Source organism: Mirounga leonina, unplaced genomic scaffold (genome assembly GCF_011800145.1).
Source record: "Mirounga leonina isolate KUSES-001 unplaced genomic scaffold, KU_Mleo_1.0 Mir_165, whole genome shotgun sequence".
Classification (NCBI taxonomy): domain Eukaryota; kingdom Metazoa; phylum Chordata; class Mammalia; order Carnivora; family Phocidae; genus Mirounga; species Mirounga leonina.
Genome location: NW_023270415.1, coordinates 3509935 through 3528137, shown reverse-complemented (window position 1 = coordinate 3528137; position 18203 = coordinate 3509935). Strand labels below are relative to the sequence as shown.

The 18203-nt window shown below is 35.9% G+C and overlaps 1 protein-coding gene and 1 pseudogene across 1 annotated transcript in view; both read right to left on the bottom strand.

The window, feature by feature from the left end:
* Window positions 1-18203, bottom strand: part of SNTG1 (syntrophin gamma 1) — a 956725-nt gene that overhangs the window by 527960 nt on the left and 410562 nt on the right. The gene's annotated exons all lie outside the window — the stretch shown is intronic.
* LOC118014809 lies at window positions 7129-8640 on the bottom strand (annotated as a pseudogene).

Sequence of the window (18203 nt, the reverse complement as noted above, 5' to 3'; positions counted from 1 at the left end):
AAAGAAAGAAAGAAAGAAAGAAAGAAAGAAAGAAAGAAAGAAAGAAAATAATAAAGTATTTTATTTTTCATGTTCCAAATTGATCTAATAGGTAACTGTACAAAGTAATAATAGCAACCATGTACTGGGTGATTATAGCACATGGATAAATGAGTGAGAGCAATGTCATAACAAAGAAAGTGAGGACTTGTAAGTACTCTGTTGTAAGGGTTGTGAGGTACCTGCACTACTTGTGAAGTGTTATGGTAATATTTGAAAGTGGACTTAGGGGCACCTGGGTGGCTCAGTCGGTTAAGCATCTGCCTTTGGCTCAAGTCATGGTCCCAGGATCCTGGGATCGAGCCCCACATCAGGCTCCTTGTTCAGCAGGAAGTCTGCTTCTCCCTCTCCCTCTGCCCCTGCCTCTCCCCCTGCTTGTTCTCTCTCTGTGTCAAATGAATAAATAAAATCTTTTTAAAAAATTTAAAAAATAAAGTGGACTTAGATCACTCATAATTGCATATTGCAAACTCTAGAACAAGCACTATGAAAATTTTTTTAAGATTATAACTGATATGCTAGGAGAAAAAAATAGAATTTAATAGAATAACTTAATAACAGAAAGCAGAAAAAGGGAAGAATAAAAAAATAAAAGAACAAGTATAACAAATAGAAAAGAGTTACAAATATTGTAGAATTTAATCCAACTATATAATCATTTTAAACATCAATGATCTAAATACACCAATTCAAAGACAAACACTGTCAGAGTGGATTAAAAAAAATATGTTGTTAACAAGAAGCTCCCCTTAAAAAGAAAACATAGAGTAAAAGGATGGAGAAAGATATATCTGTTAACACTAATCCAAAGAAAGCTAGAGTAACTATATTAATATCAAATTAGACTTCAGAACAAGGGATATTATCAGTGATGAAGAAAATAACTGAATAATTATAAAGTGATCAGTTCTCCAAAAAGACATTACAACATTTAATGTGTATGCATCTAACAATAGAGTCAAAATAGATGAGGTATAAATTGCTAGAACTACTAGAAGAAATAGATGAATCCACTATTATAGTTGAATACTTCAACATCCCTCTATCAAATTTCAACACCACTGTGTCGGAAATGGACACATACAGGAGGCAGACAGTTATAAGGACATGTGTGAACTGAAGAGCAGCATCAATCAACTGGATCTAATTAACATTTATAAACCTCTTCAGCACTTTTGGAAGACTCAGAATTGTTAGGATGACAGGTCTACCCAGTTTGATCTGTAGATTCATTGCAATCCCAATCAAAATTACAAGATATTTTGTGGATATAGACATGCTGATTCTAAAGTTTACATGAAAAGACAAAAGACCCAGCATAGCCAAAACAACACTAAAGAACAAGTTGGGCAACTCACACTATCTGACTTCATGATTTACTATAAAGTTGTATGTGATAGTGGTGCAAGAATAGACACAGAGATCAGTGGATAGAAAGCCCTAAAACAGGGAATGCAAATTAAATGCAGAATGAGACACCACTACACATCTATTAGAAAAGATAAAATTTGGGGCACCTGGGTGGCTCAGTCGTTAAGCGTCTGCCTTCAGCTCAGGTCATGACCCCAGGATCCTGGGATCGAGCCCCGCATCGGGCTCCCTGCTCTGCGGGAAGCCTGCTTCTCCCTCTCCCACTCCCCCTGCTGTGTTCTTGCTCTCGCTATCTCTCTCTCTGTCAAATAAATAAATAAAATCTTAAAAAAAAAAAAAAGAAAAGATAAAATTTTACAAACACCTGACAATAAAACATTCTGGTGAGGATGCAGATAGCGTACCAGGAACTTTCATTCATGCCAGTGGGAAAGTACAATGGTACAGCCACTTTGGAAGACAGTTTTGAAGTTTCTTACGAATCTAAGTATAGTGTTACCATGTGAATGACCAAGCCTATTCCTATAGCATTACCCGACTGATTTGAAAACATAATTACACAAAGAACTGCACACAAATGTTTATGGCAGCTTTGTGTATAATAATCACAAACTAGAGGCAACCAACATGCCCTTCTAGGTAAGTTGGTAAACAAATTATGGTATATCCATACAATGGAATATCATTCAGCAATAAAAAAAAAAAATGAGACATCAATTTACAAAAAAGACATGGGAAATGTTAAATGCATATAAGTGAAAGAAACCAATCTTAAAAAGTTACATTATGATTCCAACTATATAAAATTCTGGAAAAAGCAAAACTATAGAGACAATAAAAGATCAATGCTTGCCAGGGATTTTGGAGATGGCTGGGATTGAAGAGGTGAAGCACAGTTGATTTTTAGAGTGCTGAAACTATTCTGCATGATGCTGTAATGATACATAGATGATATTATGCATTTGTCAAAACCCACAGACCTGTACAACACAAAATGTCGACCTTAGTGTAAACTATGGATTTTAGTTAATAATAATATATTGGTTCACTGATTATAACAAATGTATTCCACTAATCTTACAAGTGGCTAATAGGAAGATAAACTATGTGCAGAGGGAGTGTGTGGAAACTTTCTGTACTATCTGCTCAATCTTTCTCTAAACATGTCAGGAGAACTCAGAAAAGTCTGGCTAAGGGAACCATGCCTTTTTCCATCCTTTTTTCCCATTTGGCCAATGACCAGATAGCTTGTGGAGGACTACTTGTTACCCTTTCATGATATTTTTTTTTGTCTTTATAGAACTAGGATATCCTTGGTTTTCCCTACATAAATTGGCATATCTCTACTGTTAAACTCTACCTTGTTACCCACTTTATTTTATTTTACAGCAAATATCACAGTCTATTTTATTACTAGCTTAGGTGTTTATTATCAATCTCTTCTCACTGGTGTGTAAACTCGTAGGCACACTGCTATTCTCTGTTCCTTGTCCAACATCAGCCTCTAGAGCAATGGCTAGCAATCATTATTGGTTTAATGACTGGATGAGTTTTTCCTGTATGCATGGTTCAGGAGGAGAGAAAAAGGAGGAGAGAAGAAGGAAAATGATAGTGAGATATCACCAAATCTGATCCCACACCACATGGGTCTACTAAGAAAACATTAATATAAGACACAGGGATACTTTTCTACACTCAATAGATACATTCTTGAGAAGTTTTTTTTGTTTTTTTTTTTTTTTTTTTTTTTTTAATAATGAAAACACCTTTCATACATCAGGGCTTGTGAATTCTTTAAATAATACTTTCCAACATATAATGGTTCAGTATTAATTTTGTAAATCCGGATTTCCCTAAATTTGCTTGGCTTATCATATATATAAAATATATGGTATCAAAAAAATATGTGGTATCAGTTATCATCACTTGCCAAATTGTTCCATGGAACAACTTCATGAATTAATAAGAAGTATTACTTACCTATATTTGCCAGAGGATGCTTTGACCAGGCAACTGATAGACACTTTTCCTTAAACAAAATCTAAAAGGCTTTTTATCAAAGAGTTCTCGGAACCTCTTTGTATTCTGATTCTCCAACAGGCAGCTATTCAAACTCATTAGTACCCTTTGAAAAATTATATTCCACTCCTATTAGCAATTTTACTTTGGATATCTAATAGCATTTTCAATTCAATCCATCAAAAAATAAACCCCTGATATTACCGCCAAAATAGGTTACACCCAGAGCCTTCCTCATCTCCAGGGATAGCAACTCAGTCCTTCCTGATTCACAGGGCTCCAGCTATGGGGTCATCCATGACTTGTCTCTCTTAGTCAACTTCACATCTAATCCATCAGGGAATGCTGTTGACTCTGCTGTAAAGTACATCCATATACTAACTTTTCCCACCACCTCCTCTGCAATCTCCCTTGTCAGGAACCATCATAATGTTCACATGGTTACTCTATGCCTCTTACTGGTCTTTAGGACTTGACTTTAGCCACTAATGTCAATTTTTCCTGCAGCAGGTGGGATGAATTTCCAAAAATGTTTTGGTCTGACCATGTCAATCCTCAGTTCAAACCCAAAGATGGTTCCCGCCTCACTCCACTATAAGCCCAATCCCTAGTAGAAGATGCCTAGTCTTCAGATAAGAGTCTTCCTGGTATTTCCCCATTAAATCTCTGACTTCCTTTCTCATCTTCTCCCTTTCTCCCTTCATTCCAACCATTCTGGCTTCCTTGCCATGGCTCAGCCATATCAGTCATGAACTCACTGTAGGGCCTTGGCATGGCTGTTTCCAGGATATAAAATATTCTTCATTGATGTTGTTAATCCTCTCACTTGCTTCAAGTTTTTGTTTAAACGTCATCTCCAGGAGACCCACACTGACCTTTCTGTTTGAAATTGAAATGTGCATCTATCCCCTTTCAGCAAGTCCTATCCTCATAACACTGATCAATGTTTTCTCTACAACGCTTAACAATTTAACATACTATGTATCATTTTGTTGTCACAGTTATAGTTGCTTTTCCCTCTGGGTTCTTATGCAGGATCTTAACAGTATGGGGGCCTTGCAGAAGTCTGAGCTCTTTGTTACAGAGCTCAGTGTACACACCTGGCCAAGGGAACAAAGATGCTAAAGGATTCAGGGGAAGACGTCAGCAAGCCTGGCCAGTAATTCAGGCCAGCAAGCTCAGCCAGCAGGGAAACGAACGTATGTGGGAGCTACACAGAAGTCCTTGCTTCACCCCTGCCCCTCAAATCTTGCATAAGGATATTCTTTACTGCCCACCCTAACCAGAATTATACAGAGTGAGAATTCAGGGAAATGTAATACAAACTAGCCAAGTGAATGTTTGAGAAAGCCACAACAATCAGCAATTAATTAACAAATAGATACTATTATAGCTGAGTATGCATAGTATATACCTTAACTTAAACACAAGCAGCTCCCCAAAGAATTTTCGCTACAGGATTTTCCAAGTCAAAATGTTTAGAAAGTAAACTCAAGTACAAACAGGCTAGCAAACTCCCTAATTAAGCTCAGTTGAATCATCCTGATGAAAGAAAGCTGTATTATACCTTAAATTTTTAGCCTGCAATTTAATTCTTGGAAAGCAAATTGCTGTAAGAAATCTATGTAGGTATAAAACAAACCCCATGTAAATATAATCAGTAACAGAAACAGCTCATCTAGAGCTGATTAAAATGATGTCACCACCTATTCATTACCAGAAAGCCTCCTAGATCTTCAAACTTTAAGCAGATGCCAAAAGTATTTGTTATTTTAAAAAGAAATGAAAAAGAAAAACACTATGAATTTGGACGTAAAAAATTTCCGAGTTCCAGATAAACATGAGAAATATGGTGCATTAAAATGGAAAGTTATACTGTTTGTACTTGTTCAGTAAATGTCGCCATCATTATTCTTAGTTTGTTGGCATAATAATGCATCTTCAGAAAGGGTTAGGGATGAAATACCAAAAACGAACACATTTTTAATACTTTCCATTTCTCACATGCTTCTATAATCTTACCTCAAATCATGTTTGCCAGGGATATTGTTATTCCATTTAATCATCCAACCTCAAAGCACTCATTGTTGATTTGAATTTGGTACATAGTATCTCATGTTTTCCCTCAGAAAAAATAACCCGGTTCATCTATTTCTCTGACTCTGACTGTGTGTTTCTAAGTAGCAATAACAGAGGCAACAAGAGCATATTTAGAGTAACTTTCACCTTATTCCAACTATGCCCAAAGGCGCTGCAGACAGCTGAGCTGTGATTGTCTCATATTTCACAGGGCACACACACCGGTGCCTCAACAGCTTTGCTTTTACGACTTCCCTTTCTCTTTGACACACAGAATCAATATCCACTAAGCCTAGTGATTCTGTTTAATGTATGTGAGCATGCATAAATCGTTTAAAAGACATATTAAGGGACACCCGGGGGCTCAGTCAGTTAAGCAGCCGACTCTTAATTTGGGCTCAGTTCACCATCTTAAGAGTCATGAGATCAAGCCTTGCGACGACAACAGGCTCCGCACTCTGTGGGGAGTCTGCTTGAGGTTCTCTCTCACCCTCTCCCTCTGCCCCTTCCCCTGACCACACTCTCTCTCTCTCAAATTAATAAATAAATCTTTAAAAAATAATAAATAAATAAAATACATATTGATCTGTTGTTCCATTCCAAACACCATGCAAAATGCTGAGCCTAAAGCCCTGAACAGAGACTATGAGTCCTTCCCTCATTGAGCTTACAGGACAGAAGGGCTCTTGAATCCATCTTAGCTGAGAAAAGAGGTAGAACTGAAATAAAACAAAAGCATTCATTTGGGGTTAGTGATTTTAAAGACAAAAGGAAACGCTTGTATATGTCATGTACAAAGAAATTTTGATTGGTGTTGGCAGCAGAAAACTAATCTTGGCTAAACATAATTGGTTGCTAGGGCTATCACTATGAAAAATCCTGTTACTATATCAAGTTGCAAGTTTTTCAGGCAGAGTCCTTGAAACATCTGTGGTTTGGCTGAGTTCAAAAGTTCATGGTTTCACCAGTGGGGATGTGCATAAGGCTCACCTCCTCGATGGCTTCCTGGCTCCATTTCAAATCCCTTGACATAAGTGACCCCATTGCATTTCATCTTTCACAATTTCTTCAACTCAGTTCTTTCAAAGACCATGCAAATCTCAGTTCCTCTGGCCTGGAATATTTCTTTTTTTTTTTTTTTTTTTCTGTTTAAAATTGTTAACATTTATTGTACTAATGCAATATGAATTTTTTTTAAAGATTTTATTTATTTATTTGAGAGAGAGAGAATGAGAGAGAGTGAGTACATGAGAGGGGGGAGGGTCAGAGGGAGAAGCAGACTCCCTGCCGAGCAGGGAGCCCGATGTGGGACTCGATCCCGGGACTCCAGGATCATGACCTGAGCCGAAGGCAGTCACTTAACCAACTGAGCCACCCAGGCGCCCCATGCAATATGAATTTTTAACATAACCAGTTTTTCATTAAAATGTTCAACCATTTCCTACTGAAGCATGTCCAAAGTTATAAAAATCTTCTCTTTTAAAGTAACCTATAGTGAATTAATCCAAAGTAACTGTGGCATTTTAGAGAAGACATTTACTCCATTGCATATTTTAAGTAACTAAGGATAGCCTGATCAATAGCACGTTACTGGAAAGAATAAAGAAAGCATAGCTTTCTTTAAGGAGTGAGTCATTTGGGATCACGGGGAAACATTGAGGTCTGACGAACATTGTGCAATCCCAAAAAAAGCATCGTCACTCGTTCCAACCCAATGCCTCCGCCAGCATGAGCTCCAAAGCGGAAGGAATCAATGTATGCCTTAATTCTCTCCACATCAATTCCATGATGTAAGGCTTGCTCTGTTAGCAGCTGAGGATCATGTGTTCTTTGAGCTCCTGATAGTATTTCTTCTCCTCTCATGAACATAAGAGTTGGACTGTTTAGGATTTCTTGGGTCAGGCACGGTATAGAAAGGTCTTACAGCCAATGGATATTTATCAAGAATATAAAAGTCTGTATCATACTTTTCCTTTACCAAACGACCCAAGAGTTTTTCAGTTGGTGTACTCAGATCTTCTCCATCTCCCATTTCGATTCCAGCTTCCCTAAGCATAGCCAATGCTTCACAATACTCAAGTCTTAAAGTTGGCTCCAAAAATTTGAATGGCTCACACGGGAATTGTTTATTCACTGTCTGAATTTCAGTTTGAAACCTTTTTTGGAGTCCTTTGAATATTTGTACTAAGGTGTCAGCAATTTCTTCCACAACTTCATGGTAATGGTAATTAAAAGCCATTTCAATGTCCAAACCAACAAATTCAGTTAGATGTCTGTGGGTGTTTGAGTCTTCAGCTCTGAATACTGGTCCAATACAGAAAACCTTCTCAAAATCAGCACAAATACACATTTGCTTGTACAGCTGTGGGGACTGGGCCAGGTATGCATTATTTTTAAAATATGACACAGTAAATACATTGCTCCTCCTTCACTGGCAGCTGAGATAATTTTAGGAGTTTGGATCTCCATAAAACCCTTGTGAATTAAAGTTTCTCTGAAAAGATGGCAGATGCCAGACTGGAGACAGAAGACTGCCTGACTAGTTGATGTCCTAAGATCAATGACTCTGTTGTCTAATCTTGTATCCTGGTTAACAGTAGCTCTTCCTTCCTCTTCTCCTTCCACCTCAGGCCGGATAGCATCATCCAGCTGCAGGGGCAGGCGGGGTTCAGCCAAACTGATCACATAAATCTTTTGAACATGTAACTCTACGTCTTGCTGTGTACAGCTTCCATTTTCTGATTCACTTTTCTCACTACACCTTCTACATCTACGATGCTCTCTTTGTTAATGTTGGCAGCAAATTTAACCATCTGCTTGCTTGCATGGTCTCCCACCGCCACGAGTGCCTGGACATTAAACTGCTGCTGACGTAGGACTAAGAAACACTGCTTCCCTTTAGCTCTACTTGCATGAACCCTTGCACGCACCCAAACAACTTCATCAGCTTTGTGTACTGTCAAGTCACTAACCCGAACCAAAACTCGATCTGGTTTTTCTTGTGATTGCATCATTGAAGATACTCCATATCTTTCTTTAGCATGATCTTCCGCCGCATCCATGATCTCCCGCGGCTTCTCCCGACTCTTGCGGCTTTGGTTGGCGCTGGGCATCGGGACAATGGGACCGGGCAGCGGTCACCACCCCTCCTCGCAGGCAGGTTTCCGTAGGACAGGCAACGGGGCTGCTCTCTGCCCTGGCCTGGAATATTTCAATAGCCTAATTACAGAAGACCTCTTGTACCCCAATCATAGAAGACTTTGGTTTTTAATTCACAAGATGACAGAGTTATTTGTTAAAATACTTTTCATATTTCTTGTTTCATTTTGTTCATTTTTTATTTAGGATAAAATGGAAAATTTTCACATACATGCAAGTTTTTTTTTTTTTTTTTTTTATCAGACTTCTTAGTTTATATCTGTGTAGTCTTATTGAAAAACCTTAAATGACTCTAACCACCTATAGGACAAATATAAAATTCTTAACCTGGCATTCAAGGCCTTCTAAAATCTGGCTTTGATTTTTTTTTTTTTTTTTTTCCCTGACAACATCGTCACATATAGTTATTGATCTGGTAGAAATGGGTTGTTTATATTTTGTCCTCTCATGTTTCATGCCTTTATATCCTTGTTTAAGCTATTTCTGTCACCCTTATTTTATCCCTACTACTAATTTATGTTTATAAAAATTGTCTTATCCTTAAAGATTACCACAAAAGGCCTATGTTCCATGTACTTTTCCAAAAAGCATTGCTAGCTCCCTTCCCTGCTCACATGGTAAATGTGTGTATGTCTTTTATGTAGCTTACCACATAGGGCCTTGTACCACAGTCATTTCTATGTGCCTCATTATCTTACCAGCTTACAGAATCCTTGAAGGCAAAAACCATATGTGTGTGTGTGCGTGTGTCTGTGTCTGTGTGTGTCTGTCTGTGTTATTTTTCTTCTTCTTCTTCTTTTTTTTTTTTTGCCTGTGTCAGATTCTGGTTTGCAATATGGAAGCTATTATACATGGTAAAATACTAAAAGTTTACACATGCCTATTATACATATTTGTAGTACAGAACTGTGTACATAAATATGAGCACCATATTTTAAGAACACAATGGAGAATACTCAAATGTAATTTTGCCTGTACATAATGTTATTTTCTTCTCAAAAAACTTTTTGAGTAAATTTTGATTGACATGCACTTTTAAGAGTTAACAGAGACAGATCCTATGTACCCTTTACACACTCTCCTTCAATGGTAAAAACTTGGAAAACTAGTACAATATTACAACCGATATTGTATTAGTTTCTGACAAAACTTTCAACAATTTTAGAATAAATGGAAGCTAACTCATCTTGATCTACAAAAAGCACACAGCTGACTATGAAGATGTGAAGGAATTGGAATGCTTATGCATTTAATGATTACTTTGGCTATTCTAGCACCAGAGCTTTTGCTTTAGAATATTCTCATCTGTCTATAAAAAATTGCTAGTATGTGGTGTGTACACACACACACACACACACACACAATGGAATATTATGCAGTCATTAAAAGGAATGAGATCTTGCCATTTGCAACGACGTGGATGGAACTGGAGGGTGTTATGCTGAGCGAAATAAGTCAATCAGAGAAAGACATGTATCATATGACCTCACTGATATGAGGAATTCTTAATCTCAGGAAACAAACTGAGGGTTGCTGGAGTGGTGGGGGTTGGGAGGGGTGGGGTGGCTGGATGATAGACATTGGGGAGGGCATGTGCTATGGTAAGCGTTCTGAATTGTATAAGACTGATGAATCACAGACCTGTACCTCTGAAACAAATAATACATTATATGTTTAAAAAAAAAAAAAAAAAGATAGTAGGAAGGGAAAAATGAAGGGGGGAAATCAGAGGGGGAGACAAACCATGAGAAACTATGGACTCTGAGAGACAAACTGAGGGTTCTAGAGGGGAGGGGGTGGGGGGATGTGTTAGCCTGGTGATGGGTATCAAAGAGGGCAAGTACTGAATGGAGCACTAGGTGTTATACGCAAACAATGAATCATGGAACACTACATCAAAAACTAATGATTGGTGAAAACTAATATGGTGATTAAAATAACATAATAAAATTTAAAAATGTAAAAAAAAAACATGAAAAATACAATAAACCAAGCCAAATTACAAAAACAATTGCTAGTATTTCACATTCAATCTATAGGTCAACTTGGGTGAGAACCGACCTCTTTACTATGATGAGTCTTCCATAATCATGGAGTCCATGAGTCCTTGAACATATTATTTCTCTCCATATGTTTAAATCTTCTTTGATTTGAATCAGCAACATTTTCTCACGTCCAGCATACAGATTCTGTACATGTTTTGTTAAATTTTTACCAAAATATTTACTTCTGCCAAGATTTTGAATGTACTGTGTTTTTTAATTTTTGTTTCCTCATGTTTATTGTTAGTATGTGGAAATGCAAATGAATTTTCTGTATTTATCTTATATCCTATAATCTCGCTCAACTCATACATTATTTCTAGGAGTTTTCTGCAGATACATTTTGATTTTTTTAATTATGTCATTGGCAAATAGGGATAGGTTTGGGGTTTTTTTTAAGATTTTATTTATTTATTTGACAGAGAGAGAGACAGCAAGAGAGGCAACCCAAGCAGGGGGGGTGGGAGAGGGAGAAGCAGGCTTCCTGCCGAGTAGGGAGCCCGATGCAGGGCTCAATCCCAGGACCCCAGGATCATGACCTGAGCAGAAGGCAGACACTTAATGACTAAGCCACCCATGCGCCCCTAAATAGGTATAGTTTTATTTTTTTCATTTCCACAATGTATGACATTTACTTTCCAGGACTGTTTTGAGTAAGAATGAGAGTGAATATTCTTGCCTTGTTCATAAATACTGGAAAAGCATTTATTCTACCACTATACATATCATGTTAGCTGTGTGGTTTTTGTAGATGTTCTCTCTCAAGATGAGTTGCTTTTTTTCCATTTATTCTTAAACTGTTGACAGTCTTGTCATGAATGAGTGTTGGATTTTGTCAACTGTGGTTTCTGCATCAATTGATAGGACTGTATATTTTCTTCTTTAGCCCATTAATATGGCAGATTACAGTTTGATTTTTGAATATTGAATATGCCTTGCTAATTCATAAAGCAACTTAGTGTTTAACATTTTTAGGGACTGCTAAATTGTCTTTCCATTTGACTACACTATTTTACATTCCCAACAGCAATGCATGAGCATTCCAATTCTTTCTTATCCTCACATTTAGCACTAGATAGTATCTTTTTGAGTAGAGCAATCCTAGTGGTTTGACTTTAATTTCCCTAATAATGTTAAATGTGTTTTCATATGCTGATCGTCCAATTACATACCATCATTGGAGAAACATTTATTCAAATGCTTCACCCATTTTTTAATTGGGTCATTTGTCTTTTTATTACTGAGACATAGAGTTTTTATACGTTCTGGATACAATTTCTTTATCAGACATAGTTTGAAATCTTTTGCTTCATTCTGTATGTTGTCTTTCACTTTTCTTAGTGGCACCATATGTAGCACCAAATTTATTAATTTTACTAATTTATGTATTTTTTATTTGTTACTTGAGCTTTTGTTTCCTATCATAAGAAACCATTGCCTAACCAAATTTCATGAAGGCTTAATTCAGTGTTCTATTCTAAGACTTTTATAGTTTTAGCTCATATATTTAGACATATAATCCATTTTATTTTATTTTTTTTAAGATTTTTTTTTTTTTATTTGAGAGAGAGAGAATGAGAGACAGAGAGCATGAGAGGGAGGAGGGTCAGAGGGAGAAGCAGACTCCCTGCCGAGCAGGGAGCCCGATGTGGGACTCGATCCCGGGACTCCAGGATCATGACCTTAGCCGAAGGCAGTCTCTCAACCAACTGAGCCACCCAGGCGCCCCATATAATCCATTTTAAGCTAATTATTATTTATGGTGTGATGAAGTGATACTTGATTATTTTGTCTGTGTACATCCAGTTGTCCCACAACAAGTTGTTGAAAAGACTACTTTTCCTACCCAATTCTTTTAGCATTTTTGTTGAAAATCCATTTGCTACAAATGTAAGGGTTTATTTCTGGAATCTTAATTACATTCTTTTGTTTATGTCTTTCCTTATAGCCCCATCACACTTCCTGGTTACTGTAGCTTTGAAGTAAGTATTGAAATCTAAAAGTGTGAGTCTTTTAACTTTATTCTTCTATTTCAAGATTGGATTTGATAACTTCAGTCCTTAGAAATTCTATATAAATATTAGAACCAGTTGCTCATCAATTTTTGCAAGAAAGCCAATTGTGGTGTATGTAATCATGTAATCATGTAATCTATAGATCAGTTTGTAAAGTATAATTCTCTTAATAATTAAAGTATAATTCTCTTAGTATAATTCTCTTAATAATATTGTCCTACAATCAGTGAAAATGTAATGCCTTTCTAATTATTTACGTCTTTAACTTCCTACAATGTTGTGTTTTTCATTGTACATGTTTTGTTCTGCTTTTGTTAAATTTATTCTAAGTGAATTTGTTTTATTATTTTCAATGCTAATGCAAAAGGAATTGCTTCCTTGATTTCCTTAAAAAACTATTGCTAGTTTATAAAAATATAACTCATTTTATGCTGTTGTTGTAGTTGCAACTCTTTTTAACTGGTTTATTAGCTCTATTTTTTTGTGTGGGGATTTTATAGAATCTTCTACCTAGAAGACCATGCCATTTACAAATAAATATAGTTTTATTTATTTCTTCCAATATGGATGCCTGTTATTCCATTTCCTTGCCTAATTGTGCTACTAGAACTTTCTGTCACAGATGAATAGAAGGGGCAAAAACAAGTACTTTTGTTTCAGAACTTACCAAGAAAGTCTTTAGTCTTTAATTATTAAGAATATTGCCTGCTGAGGGTTTTTCAAAGCTGCTCTTTATCAGAACGAGGGAGTTGCCTTCCTTCTAGTCTGTTGAGTATTTTCATTATGAAATGGTGTTATATTTTGCCAAAAGATTTTTTCTGCATTATTGAGATAATCACATTTTAAGTTACTTTAATAACATAGGATTTTACATTAATTGATTTTTTTCTTATGTTAAGCTGTCTTTCATTCTAGTGATACACACTGCAGGGTTTGGTGTATAATGTTTTTATGTGTTGCTAGGTCAAGTTTTCTAGTGTTTTTGGAAGTTGTTTCATAAATATGCATTTTAATATTATGGTAATATTGGCCAGAGGATGTTAGGAAGTATTGACTCCTTTTCAATTTGTTAGAATTATATATGAAAGACTGGTATTAATTCTTCCTTAAAAGTTTGATAGAGGGGCGCCTGGGTGGCTCAGTTGGTTGAGCGACTGCCTTCGGCTCAGGTCATGATCCTGGAGTCCCGGGATCGAGTCCCACATCAGGCTCCCTGCTCAGCAGGGGGTCTGCTTCTCCCTCTGCCCTCTTCCCTCTCGTGCTGTCTCTCATTCTCTCTCTCTCAAATAAATAAATAAAATCTTAAAAAAAAAAAAAGTTTGATAGAATTTATCAGTAATGCCATCTGATCCTGGGCTTTTTATTTCTAAGAAAGCTTTTGAATTACCAATTTAATATCTTTAATATCTATAGGTCTGTTCTAATATTTCTTAATGAGTTAATGTGGTATTTTGTTTCCTTCTAGAAATTTGCCCATTTAATTTATCATTCTGTAAGTATAAAGTTGCATGTGGCTATCCAGTTTTCCCAACATCATTATTGATGAGACTATACTTTCCCCATTTATACTGTTGGCTATTTTGTCATAAATTAATTGATCATGTACACAGGGTTTATTTCTACAAGCATCTATTTCTGGGCTCTGTATTCTATGTATCTGTTTTTTTCAATACCATATTGTTTTGATTACTAGAGTTTTATAATATAGTTTGATATCAGGAAGCATGATGCTTCCAGCTTTGTTCTTTTTTCTTAGGACTGCTTTGACTATTCATGATCTTTTGTTGTTCCATAGAAATTTTAAGGTTGTTTGTTCTATTTCTATGAAAAATGTCATTTGAAATTTGATAGTGATTGCATTGAATCCACAAATTGCTTTCAGTTAAATGGATTCTAACAATCTTAGTTTTTCCAGTCCCATGTTCACACAGGATATTTTTCTACTTATTGTGTCTTCTTCTTTTTCTTTTATCAATGTCTTAAAATGTTCAGTGTAGAGATCTTTCACCTCCTTGGTTAAATATATTCCTAGGTATCTCATTCTTTATGATGTAATCATACATGGAATTATTTTTTAAATTTCTGTTTCTGATAGTTTGTCATTAATGCATGGAAATGCGACTTTTTATATATTAAATTTGTATCTTGAAATTTTTCTGAATTCTTTTATTAGTTCCAACAGATTTCTGTACATTTTTTATGTACATAATACCATGTCATCTGCAAATAGAGAGAGTTTTATTTTTTCTTTCTGATTTTAGTATTTTTTATTTCCTTCTCTTGCCTAATTCCTGTGGCTAGGACCCTACTACTATATTGAATAAAAATAATGAATGGACATTCTTTGTCTTTTTCCTGATCTTAGATGAAAAGCTTTCAGCTTTTCACCATTGAGCATCATGTTATCTGGGGTCCCTTTTTCCTTATTTTTATTTTTATCTTCTACTCTTTTTTTTTTTTTGCTTTCTTGGTTTTAATTGAATATTTTATATGATTCCATTTTTTCTTCTTTTTAGCATATCAATTATACTTTTTTAAAAATTATTAGTTGTCCTAGGTTGGCAATATACATTTACATATAACCCAGTTCTATTTCAAATAACTTTATACTGGTTTATGAGTAGAAAAAGTACCTTGTAAGGAAGCATTTCTAATTCTTCACTTTCATCCCTTCCATCCTGTTGTCTTCATTTTACTTATCCATTAGCTATATCCACTGAATAAATTGTTGCTATAATTATTTTGAACATACTATTACCTCTTACTTCATTAAGAATTACAAAATAAAAGCTTTTCTTTTACCTTCATTTACTTCTTTTCTAATGCTCTTCTGTCTTTATTTATTATCCAAATTTCTGCCCTATACCATTTTCTTGTTTCTGAAGAAACAAATAAAATATAAGCAACAAATTTCTCCAATTTTTGTTTCTCCGAGGAAGTAATTTCTTTTTCACTTTTGAAAGATACTTTCACTGGATCCAGGACATTAGATTTGTGGGTTTCACTTTTTTTCAACACTATGCATTTCATTCCACCCTCTTCTTTTATGCACAGTTTCTTTATTTTATTTTATTTTATTTTATTTATATTCTATTAATTAACATATAGTGTATCATTAGTTTCAGAGCTAGAGTTCAGTTATTCATCAGTTGCATATAACACCCAGTGTTCATTACATCACATGTTCTCCCTGCCGATCACCCAGTTATCCCATCCCCCCACCCCCCTCCCTCCAGCAACCCTCAGTTTGTTTCCTATGATTTAGAGTCTCTTATGGTTTGTCTCTCTCTCTGATTTTGTCTTGTTTTATTTTTCCCTCCCTTCCCCTACAATCCTCTGTTTTGTTTCTTAAATTCCACATATGAGTGAAATCATATGATAATTGTCTTTCTGATTGAGTTATTTCACTTAACATATTACCCTCTAGTTTCATCCATGTCATTGCAAATGGCAAGATTTCATTTTTTTTTTTTTTTTGATGGCTGGGTAATACTCCATTATATATACACCACATCTTCTTTATCCATTCATCTGTCGATGGACATCTGGGCTGTCTCCACAGTTGGCTATTGTGGACATTGCTGCTATAAACATCGAAGTGCATGTGCCCCTTCAGATCACTATGTTTGTATCCTTTGGGTAAATACCTACTAGTGCAATTGCGGGGTCATAGAATAGCTCTATTTTTCACTTTTTGAGGAACCTCCATATTGTTCTCCAGAATGGCTATACTAGCTTGCATTCCCACCAACAGTGTAAGAGGGTTCCCCTTTCTCCACATCCTTGTCAACTTTTGTTGTTTCCTGACTTGTTAATTTTAGCCATTCTGACTGGTGTAAGGTGGTATCTCATTGTGGTTTTGATTTATATTTCCCTGATGCCAACTGATGTTGAGCATTTTTTCATGTGTTAGTTGACCATTTGTATGTCTTCTTTGGAGAAACATCTGTTCATGTCTTCTGTCCATTTCCTGACTGGGTTCTTTGTTTTTTGGGTGTTGAGTTTGATAAGTTTTTTATAGATCTTGGATATTAGCCCTTTATCTGATAAAGCATTTGCAAATATCTTCTTCCATTCTGTCGGTTGTCTTTTGGTTTTGTCAACTGTTTCCTTTGCTCTCCAGAAGATTTTTTTATCTTGGTGAAATCCCAGTAGTTCATTTTGGCTTTTTTTTCCCCTTGCCTTTGGAAATGTGTCTAGCAAGGAAATGTTGTGGCCAAGGTTGAAGAGGTTGCTGAATGTGTTCTTCAGGATTCTGATGGGTTCCTGTCTCACATTTAGGTCTTTCACCCACTGAGTTTATTTTTGTGTATGGTGTAAGGAAATGGTCCAGTTTAATTCTTCTACAAGTTGCTGTCCAATTTTCCCAACACCATTTGTTGAAGAGACTGTCCCTTTTTCCATTGGATATTCTTTCCTGCTTTGTCGAAGATTAGTTGACCATAGAATTGTGGGCCCATATCTGGGGTCTCTAATCTGTTCCATTGATCTATGTGTCTATCTTTGCTCCGGTACCATAATGTCTTGATGATTACAGCTTTGTAATAGAGCTTGAAGTCCGGAATTGTGATGCCACCAGCTTTGGTTTTCTTTTTCAACATTCCTCTGGCTATTCAGTTCTATACAATTTTTAGGATTATTTGTTCCAGCCCTGTGAAAAATGTTGATGGTATTTTGATAGGGATTGCATTGAATGTGTAGCATAGACATTTTCACAATATTTGTTCTTCCAATCCATGAGCATGGAATATTTTTCCATTTCTTTGTGTCTTCCTCAATTCCTTTCATAAGTTTTCTATAGTTTTCAGAGTACAAATCCTTGCACAGTTTCTAAAGACAAATCTGATATGATTCTTACCATTGCTCCTTTATATGCCCTTTTTTTATTCTCACTTTTTTCAAAGCTTTAAAAATATGTATTTTTAACTTTTGCAGTTTGAATACAGTGTGCCTAGGTGTATATATTTAGGCATTTATCATGCTTGTTTTTCTCCTGGTTTCCTAGATCTGTAGTTTCGTTTCTAACATTAATGTTGGAGAATTTTCAGTCATCATGGCTTCAAATATTTCTTCTCTTCCTTTCTTTCTATTTCTTTTGCTTCTGATATTCAACTATGCATATTTTACAGTCTTTATATCCCAGAACCCTAGGAGAATTCTTAGCTGTCTTTGTATCCTGATTCTCTCTCTTAAACTTTTTGGTGGTATATCTTTCTGAGTTACTGACCAAGAAATTTCCATTGTTTTCCAAAACACCCTTAGAAAATATTTCCAAAGGTGGTCTCCTTAGGGAGAGCTATGAAGTTCTCTGTTCTTATGGCCTCTGTCTCACATATGGCAGAAACTCCACACTACTGCACCAGACATAATGACTATCATGTTATCATCCTGCTTCTGGAAGGATATCCTTAGTCTAGAAGCAGGGTGCTAGATGAGGATGGTAGCCTCTGGGGTTTTTTGTTGTTGTTTTGGCTTGCCT